A 9,631-nucleotide genomic window follows, 5' to 3' on the forward strand; every position below is an offset into this window, starting at 1 on the left:
GGACAGTTATTTGTGATCTTTGCATCAACTAGAAAGACATATAGTTAGTTTTGGTCGTGTGGTCAAGCATATATCATTTTGTTCACTTCACATCCCAACTTTCGCTATGTGCTCAATAGAATATTTGCTAGTTTCGTGCTCATTTCAGCATAACTTTATTGTAGATGTCATTCCTTTTCTCTTCTTGAATCTGTCTGTCTTTTTTCAAGAACATCCACCTGACCACCTGAGTGCATAGCTTTCTTTAGAAAAGTTGAATTTTTTGGTCTTCATGTTATTGTAAGTCCATACATGCAATTCTTTCTTTCTTTCTTTGATATGAATAATTTCCAAATCAGCCTCAGCTTGTATTCTCGCTTCCACCTTGATACTTACATTTCGATCTCTGTTGATTTAGGGCTCAAATTTCAGTATGGGCCCACCAAGTACTAGTTGAGATTTCAGAAGGAAGGCTTCATGCAGGTTTGTGGCGTTCAGTTGAGCTCAGCAACATCTCGCTGCGCGAGAATCATGGTCGCCATTTGGTGGATCTTATGAGTATGCTGGACATAGCTGTTGCATCTCTGGTGAGCCCGATGTCCCACCATGCTTTGCGTTTTCTCTTTTTTATTTCTCTATGATTAGCCCTTGATTCCTCAAGGATTTGTGGGTGTAATACCCTGCTCCAGTTTCAGGCCAGTTGCGCTGAATCTTAAGTTTCTTATTGTAGGGAGTCAAAGACCGTTATGTAGAGTACAATGCTGTCAGGTGCCACCTTCTACTAGAAATGTAGCTCATCTTCAGAAGTAGGTACTCCAGAATGCACTGGATGCTAAATATAGTTGAATATCAATCACTGTCGTGTTTGATTTTTGTTGATGTCATGGCAAAAATAAAAGTGAAGTGTTGCATCTATATGTCTGTCTTATCATTTTATGTCATGTTGAATGCTATGGATGAACGAACCTTTCTGAATCGTAGGACAAAAACAAACAGTGTTTCTTTTCTATGATGTAGTCCTCTCAAGCAGTATTTATTTTCTGAATCTTCTCATAAGTGTTAGGCATAACATGTTAACCCACTGATAATATGGACTACTAACATTTGCTTTTACATATATGTTTCAGGACAAATATTCTTGTGTTGATAGGTCAACTTCTTATCTGCACGTGCAAACTCTTAGGAATTTCCCAATTGAAAAACTTTATGGAGAGGTGGTCCTGTTGTGACTTGATTCTGTTCTTCTTTTGGATCCTCTAGGATTATTTAGTTGCTCACTGAAAAGGACACTGTCAACTATCAAATACCTGTACAAAGCAGGAGGGAAAGTTCTTCTAGTTACCAGTCCCCCAGTCTGTTAATCCAGTGTTCAAGTCAATCAAATCTTTTGCAGGTTATTTGAAATTCGTATTCTAATACGCTTATGCCAAACTTTATACTGATAAGTTGTTAGATATGGTTGCACTCTAGGACCCAAAAACAGTTGTTCAGTTTGCAACAGAATGATTCTAACGTCAGTAAGCCAGGGCATCTGACAAAGATTACATGTTTGAACCCAAGCCTGTAAATATTTTTTTATTTGTAAACCAAAAGTATCTGTACTATTGGAGAAACCAAGTAATAATGCTATTAGCACCCATGCACTAAGTGTCTGGACAACTGCATTTCTCCCTTGTATCTTTTCTCATACTGTTTATGACACTACAGTGGCTTAATTTGGTCATGTATTCTGAATCACATATTTTAAATGCAGCTAACTTATCCAGAACAGCTTCTTTTGTTCGTTCTTGATAACTGAAAATAATCTGTCATAAATGCTGATAGTCAGACTATATGTCAGCGCTTCTTCAAGTAAAGGTCATCCCGGTGGATGGTGTCCCTTGTTTAACATCATGTAAGAAGGAAGAATGGGTGCAGAATGATATTATCTTGTTTGAAAATCTTTTGAACTTCAGGGGAGAAAAATGCAAACTGCAATAATTTTTCTCAGAAGCTAGCGTCAGGTGCAGCAATCTTTGTCAATGATTCTTTCTCATTGTCTCATAAGATTCACGCATCAACGGTTGGCATCACTCGTTTCTGCTATGCATCTCTTGCTGGTTTCCATTTTGAGGAGGAGCTTATGCAATCGCTAAAGATCAATGACACCACAAGGCGCCATACATAGCAATAGTAATCACCGATCCTTATTTTAATTTCAGTTCATGGTTTATACATACCTATGGAAACTATTTACAAGGTTAAGACCTGAAAAATGGACTCGTTCAATTCCTATTTACTAGCATTAGCTCTAGCAATTAACGTGTTCAGTCTCGATTTTTCCTTTGTTTTAATTGTCAAGTAAATGTGCGGTTTAGTTATGAATATATGTTGATTCTACAAAGCGACATGCATTTTGATGTGTTTGAGGAAAAAATGTTGAATCTACTTGCTCTTATCATCCACATTGAATAGCAAAGCTAATCATTCTTTGATGCCATGACTTGTTAAACACACACACCACCACACCAACCATTTCTGTGTTTATACTATTCTTTATAATGATCAGACTGTGAAGTTGGAACTATTTTGGCCAGCATCCGTATGTATAAACATGCGGCTTAGCTTGTCTATCCAACAGCGGATGATTAGAGCTGCACTTCTGATCTTGTTTTTGCCATAATGGAACAAAAAGCTTGGTGCTATGTCAAAATTTGGATGGTACAAGCTAATAGTTGCTTTCCCTATTTCTCGAGTTTTATAGAAGGACTATTTGCTCTATGTATTGTCCTGTTATGTTCATGGTAGATAATAGGTAAGTTTAGAGGGTTTTCTAACGTGGTCACTTCAGTTTGTGGTCAAGAATATTGCACTCATGATGTTTAATAATTAATTGCAATTGATAATTGTGCAGAAATAATCCTTGTTCCTAGCAATTGTATTTCCGCTAGCTATCTGCAAGCAGGATTAGTACTTTCTACTAGGAACTATTTAATGAGGATCTTAATTTTTGCTTAGCCATATCGATTTCTTTTTGATATTGTTCTGGTTATTGCAGATTGGAGGCAGTAACTTCTTGAGAAAGGCACCTGCACCGCATCTGTTAGCCTTCAACGCGATGGGTTGTTTCTTGTTGGAAAGTTATCATTTCAAATAATGAATGGCCTTGGAATTCCAGTGTCCTCCTGTTTGCTAGAAAAAAATGCAACCAAGGAAGTGTTACAACTTATTAAAATAGCCCATAATAGGAACATTCCTATTTATTATCCAACAGACCTGTGGTGTTTGAACAGCAACAATAATGAACAACTCGAAATATTTGACTCAGCTGAACTATTGTCTGGTGAGTATGACTGGGCTTTATTTATTTATCTATGTATTTTTGTTCATGTGGTTCCTATTACTCGTGTCATATTTACTGGCAATGGCAGCACTAATCATTCTTTAGAATCAACATCCTGTTTGGAATACGACTCTTAATTCTTTCTTTGAGCAACTTACTGTTAGAGTATAAGTTCTACCAAATACTCCTTGTTGCTCAGCTGCTGACAGTAATTAGCAAGCCATTAATTCTTTCTTTGATCAACAAGGAGGAGTACTACACTAATGCATGAGATTATAAACAGTCAAAGTAGCTGAACATGAGCGGCAAGGCTACTTACCCCTCCTTGTTGCCAAAGCTCAGGCTTGCTGCATGGCTGCTACCCACAGGACCTCACCTACAATTTTCTAGTTAAAAAGCAATTCAGCTGCTGAAATTATCCTGCATTTAAACCTGTAAAGTTTTTTTTTTCGAGAAAATGCAAGGGACCTTTGCGTTTCATTTCATTGAAAAGAGAGAGTGAAAGTACAATCCTCCTAGGAGGTGGTTTCACAGTCATCAGGCGGACACTAGTGCACATCCCATGAGGCGGGCAACACAACTCTAAGCCCAGCGGCGCCAACAGTAGCCCAGGTCCGGCTTCGGCTTTGATCCTACGCACTAAGGTGTGAATGGACGGTTGCACGCGGTCGAAGATGCAGTCGTTTCTGTGTTTCCAAATCATGCAGGATGTCAGAGGCGTCGCGGATGCAAGCCCCTTGCGCATCAGCTGGGGGGTGTCCTGCCTGGCGTTGAGCCACCAGTCGAGCAGAGAGCTGTCATTGTCCGCATTCTGCAGGTCATGCGCGTCCAGGAAAGGATCTCGTGCCAAACCTGCCGCGAGAAGGGGCAGGCTAGCAGGAGGTGCTGCATCATCTCCGGAGCCTGGTCGCACAAGGGGCATGCCGTGTGGTGCTGAGGCCCATGTCGAGCGGGGCGGTCAGCCGTCCAGCAGCGGTCAAGGCTGACGAGCCAGTGAAAGAATTTCACTTTTGGCAGCGCCCAACTTTTCCAAGTGAGCTTTTAGTGGTTACATGCGATTGATCCGTGGAAGGATGCGAGGTAGGCTGATTTAGCGGTGTAGGTGCCGGCCTCGTTCCACTTCCAAATCAGCTTGTCTGGCTCGGCGGAGAGAACAATGCCCTCAAGAAGTCGCCAGATCAGCAAGCACTGGCTGATTTTGTGAACTCCCAGAAAGCCGTGGATGTCGCACACCCAGAGGTGAGCCTGTAGGCCCTCAGCAACCGTCTTGTTCTTCCTTCGTCGTTTTGGGATGCAGGTATGCACCAAAGGGGCGATCTCGCGAACTGAGCGCCCATTGATCCACTGGTCGTCCTAGAATTTGGTGTTTTGGTCATTCAAAGAAGAAGGCCTGCTCCTCGGCAGAGAACTGGAGGCCGAGACCAGCCCACACGCGGCGCTCGTTGGTTTTGCTGAACCAGAGCCAGTGGGTCCTAAGCGTCATGCCGGTGCGCTCCAGGTCATGCACACCCAGCCTGCCAAGGCACCTGGGGCGCGCAATGTGGCGCCAGTTAACATGGCAGTCGCCTCCATTGGCCTCGGCGCGTTCGGCCCAGAGGAACCCACGCTGGATACGCTCGAGCATGCGAAGGATCCTCTGGCGGCGCCAGCACAAGCAGTTGGTGTAGCGGGATCGCGCCGAGCATTGATTTCACAAGCGCGAGCCGGCCTGCTCGGTTCATGAGCCAAGCCTTCCAAGTGGGCAATCTGCCAGACACTTTGTCGACAAGGGGGAGCAGCTGCGCGGTGGTGGGGCGTCTAATGGTGAGCGGGATGCCCAGGTATGTGATGGGGAGCTCGACGATTGGACAACCCAAGCTCTCGACGACGGGCAACACAATGTCATCCTCGCAGCGGATGAGCGTGGCGGTGCTCTTGGCGAACTTGATGCGGAGCACGGATGGCCGGCCAAAGAGCTGTAGGATTGCCTTCACGGCCTTGATGTTGTCCGGCTGTGGGTGACAGAGTAGAACCACGTCATCCACATAAAGCGAGATTGGAGGGATCAATCTGAAGGGGTGTAGCCGGCGTACGATCCCTAGCTCGGTGGCGCGCTTGAACAGTCGACCAAGGGTGTCGACAGCCAGGATGAACTATTGCGGCGACATGGGGTCTCCTTGGCGCAGGCCCTGGCGATGCCAAATTGGGGGGCCGGGGCTCCCGTTGAGCAACACCTTGGTGCTGGCAGATGACAGGAGGATTGCCAGCCACTCAAGGAATCTGTCCCCGAAGCCATGTTGCTTCAACACCTCAAAGAGGAAAGGCGAGGACAGTGAGTCGAATGCTCGTGCGAGGTCGAGCTTGAGCAGGACACGCGACGCTCCCAGTTGGTGCGGCAAGCGAGCAGATTGGCGCACCAGGACGAAGTTGTCGTGGAGGTTGAGCCCAAGGATGTCTGGTTGTTGCTGCCGAGGGCGTCAAGTCTGGGCGTGAGGCGGAGCGACAGTGCCTTGGCGAAGATTTTGGCAACAGGTGAATAAGGCTGATCGGTCGTTAGTCACGCAAGCAGCTTGCGTCGGCGTGCTTGGGGAGCAGGGAGAGCAGGGCTTGGTTCAGGCGCGAGAACCCGCATCCACGCATGTCGTAGAGCTGCTGGAAGACGGCGGCGAAGTCGGCCTTGATTGACGGCGTTCTAGATCTTCTCGTCAAAAGGCGTATCTAGCTCAAGGAGGTCCGGCGAGGGGGTGATCAGCTGAGAGAGGTTGAGCGTGCAGTCGCGGTCAACCCCGGTGCCCAGCAGCTCGTGGAAGTGTGCAAAGGTGGCAGTGGCCATGTCAGCGTGGTCGGTGAGCGTGCGGTCGTCGATGTTGAGGCTATGCACCCGATTCTTCTGCCGGCGATAGGAACATTGCCGGTGGAAGGAGGTGTTTGCGCCTCCGTCCTTGAGGGTTGCGATGCATGCCCGTTGCCGAGCAATGGTGCGCTCAAGCGACGCTAGCCCAAGGTAGGAGCCCTTGATTTGCTTGCGTAGCCACTCCTTGCGAGCTGAAAGCGTCCTGTCTTCCTGGGCCTTGTCAAACCGAAGCAGCAGCTCACGGGAAAGGGCTAGCTTGTGCCGGACGTTGCCAACTGTGTGTGTGCTCCAGCTGGTCAGCTTGCGAGCCGTGGCTTGGAGGCGCCGCATGAGCCGCCGGAACGGGTCGGCGTCGTCCACGGAAAGCCAGGTTTCCGCGATGACGTCCTGGAACCCATCTATGCGCACCCGGAAGTCCTCGAAGTGGAATCACCGGTGGCTTGGCGTCTGCGGAGAGCAGTCCAGGAGCAACGAGCTATGATCGGAGACCACCGAGGCGAGGCATCGCAGGTGACGGTTGCTGTGCCGTTCCTCCCAGTCCGTCGTGCATAGGACCCTGTCTAGGTGGACCAAAGTTGGAGGAGAGCGCTCGCTGGACCATGTGTAACGGCGCCCGTTGATGTAGACCTCTTTGAGCGCAAGGTCGTTGAGCAAGCGTCTAAACCGCCCCGTCATGCGCCTGTCCAGGTTGCTATTATTTTTGTCCTCGTCGCGGTAGATCATGTTGAATTCGCCGCAAAGCATCCACGGCCTCGGGCAAGAGGCGCATAGGTTGCGGATTTCACGTAGGAACTCGATCTTCTCGGCATCAGACTAAGGGCCATACACAATGGACGGTCACCAAGGTGGGTGCTGGCTCGAGGGGCGAACGACCTGGGCAGACAGCGTGTATGTGGTGAACTCGGGGTTTGTGATGGTCACCTCCCGGCTCTTCAATGCCAGCAGGATACCACCGCGGGTGTCATCCGCCGGCAAGTACACGTACTCATCAAACTCGGAGCCAAGCGCCTCAAGGACAACCGCTGAGCAGATCAAAGCCATCTTAGTCTCTTGCAAACATACAATGGAGGCGCCACTAGTGATGATTAATGAGCGGATGGCGGTGCGTCGCGCGCCCGTTGAGGCCGCGCACGTTCCAAATCACAATTTTTAGGTCGTGATCCATGGAAACGGGGTTGTCTGGGAAGGCGGAGCACCGTGCTAGACCGTGGCTGCCAAGGGCGCCGTGGTAGGGGCCGGCGCCTCCGGCGCCTCAAGGACAACCGCTGAGCAGATCAAAGCCATCTTAGTCTCTTGCAAACATACAATGGAGGCGCCACTAGTGATGATTAACGAGCGGATGGCAGTGCGTCGCGCACCCATTGAGGCCGCGCACGTTCCAAATCACAATTTTTAGGTCGTGATCCATGGAAACGGGGTTGTCTGGGAAGGCGGAGCACCGCGCTAGACCATGGCTGCCAAGGGCGCCGTGGCAGGGGCCGGCGCCTTCGGGTCAACGGACAGCTCGCGGTCGACTAGCGCTGCGATGGCGGGAGATCACGGTCAGCGGGATCGGAGCTGCGAAAACGTCTTCGTACACTTTCATCTCTGCGGCCGATATCTTCTGGTCGAACCCGAGGATCCCAAGGGTGCACAACACCTGAACTTATGTGCGGCTGCCCTGCAGGACGCGGACGATGCCGAGCGGCTCCGGCGCGGAGAGAAGAGGCTGCCGACGATGTCGCTTCCCAGGCATCGAGTTTAGATGTCTGGTGGCGGCAGTGAGGAACTCGCCTAGTGTCCAGGATGCACCTCTCGGCCGGGAGCAGCGCAGGGTGATTGGTGGCGGCGCAAAGCGCTGAACAATTGATCGCAGCGGGGTCGTAGTAGGCGTAGGGTCATTCGGAGCATGCGTTGGGCTGCAAGGCCGTGTGGCGTTGCTGTTGGGCTCGTGTGGCGTTGCTGTTGGGCTCGTTGGAGGGGGTCACTTGGGCGTTTTGGGCCGCAGGGTTGCATGGGTGGCCCAACTCTGGAGTGGTGTCCTCCCCTGGGGCGTTGTGGTCGTGGTGGGGACTCGCGTCCCCAGTGACGAGGTGGTGCATGCGAGCCGAGCTAGAGGCGGGCCTGTCCAGTGGCATGCCAGGCGATGACGCGCGCGCAACTGTTGACCCAGTCGTGTGTCCGTCGAAGGGTGTGCCAGGCGCTGACGTGCGCGGGCCAACAACAGTCCCCGGAAGCGGATCGTCATGGATCGGTTCCTCGCTTCCCATGGGCTGCGAGTTTGTCACCATGCTGGCAGAGGACGGGGAGGGGCCCATGGAGGCCACCGGATCCCGAGACAAGCACGGGTTGGGCATGGTCAGGGTGGCCTCAGCGTGCGCGACCAGCCGTCTAGTAGGAGGCAGTGGGCGCAGGCGCTCAGAGGACTCGCGTAGGCGCTCCACCACTTGTGGATCGCGTCTGGGCCAGTTTGGCCTGGTGATGCCTGTACTACAGCTTTGGCAGGCTCCACTCTGTTTTTCCTCCTTCACCTATTCCCGCGCCTTCCCCTTTTGGGGTAGAGACAAGAACAGCTGGCCCCATCGTGATCGCACCAGGGGACCACAATTCTGTTAGACTGCGGATGCATGGCTAGGACGGAGACCGTTAAGCCAGTCCGGCGAGGTACCATGCCATCGGTGTGAGTCGTACGGGCGGCAGCAGTCCAGCCGGTGGCCTCCATAGCCATGCCATCCGACCGGTCGGCAGGGGCCGTGGCCATGCTGGGGGTAGTGCTATCGGGTGCAGTGGTCATGCCGCGCCTCTTGCGCGCGCGCCGGCCTTTCCGGCCGTGGCCGGCATTGTCTCCGCCATCGGCGGCAGTCTCGTCCGCATGGTCGCCGCCGGCACTGTCGTCGCGGCGGCCAGTATCCGGCCCTGCGGCGTCCGCGCCCGACCGATCCACCACGACACGCGTTAGCTGGATGGCGACAGGGTAGGTGAGGGTCTGGACTGTCGGCGGTGGGAGGGTAGACAAGAGGCGATTTGCTCGACGATCTCCAGGATGGTCTGGCGACGAATGCGTGCAGCGTCGCGGGTGCGTGCAGAGAGCCGAAAGGCGGCGAGGTCCGCGCGATCTCGTGTCTGGGTGCAGCCGCTCAATCCAACAGCTGGCCCCAAGGAGGTGCTCCGCCGTGGAGAGGTGCCAGGCTTGGGCTGGAGTGCCGCGGAGCTCAAGCTCGACGCGGTACTCGAACGTGCCGTAGCCAGCGTGGTCCAGCTTACTCCAGGGGTGCACCGAGAGCAAGAAGGCCGTGGTGCGCAGGAAGTGGTCACCGGCGAGGCGGTCCATAGTCTGCGAAGAGGTGAAGACGATGAGGAAGTCTTCGGGGTGGTGGATGTGGACGGAGAAGTCGCCGGGTTGCAGCTCGAAGGTGGAGTAGAGGGTGCCCTCGACTTCGCGCGCAGTCACGGACGGCCTCGTCCCGGTGATGGAGGCCACCATGGCACGGCGCAAGAACGCCTCAGCCTCCTCCATC

General features: G+C 51.8%; 1 protein-coding gene across 5 annotated transcripts in view; it reads left to right on the forward strand.

The window, feature by feature from the left end:
* Positions 1-6: 6 nt before the first annotated feature.
* The window catches only part of LOC119354688 (tRNA (guanine-N(7)-)-methyltransferase-like), a 28,978-nt gene continuing 19,353 nt past the window's right edge, over positions 7-9,631 (forward strand). For 4 of the 5 annotated variants that reach the window (XR_005171179.1, XR_005171180.1, XR_005171181.1 and 1 more), the window contains exons 1-5: positions 7-566; positions 710-785; positions 1,107-1,372; positions 1,733-2,151; positions 3,017-3,301. The gene's annotated coding sequence lies outside the window, so the exon portion shown is untranslated. The remainder of the gene's footprint in view (positions 567-709; positions 786-1,106; positions 1,373-1,732; positions 2,152-3,016; positions 3,302-9,631) is intronic. The other variant, XM_037621433.1, reaches the window with a different exon arrangement.

The sequence above is a fragment of the Triticum dicoccoides genome, chromosome 2A (genome assembly GCF_002162155.2).
Source record: "Triticum dicoccoides isolate Atlit2015 ecotype Zavitan chromosome 2A, WEW_v2.0, whole genome shotgun sequence".
In the NCBI taxonomy this organism is placed as follows: domain Eukaryota; kingdom Viridiplantae; phylum Streptophyta; class Magnoliopsida; order Poales; family Poaceae; genus Triticum; species Triticum dicoccoides.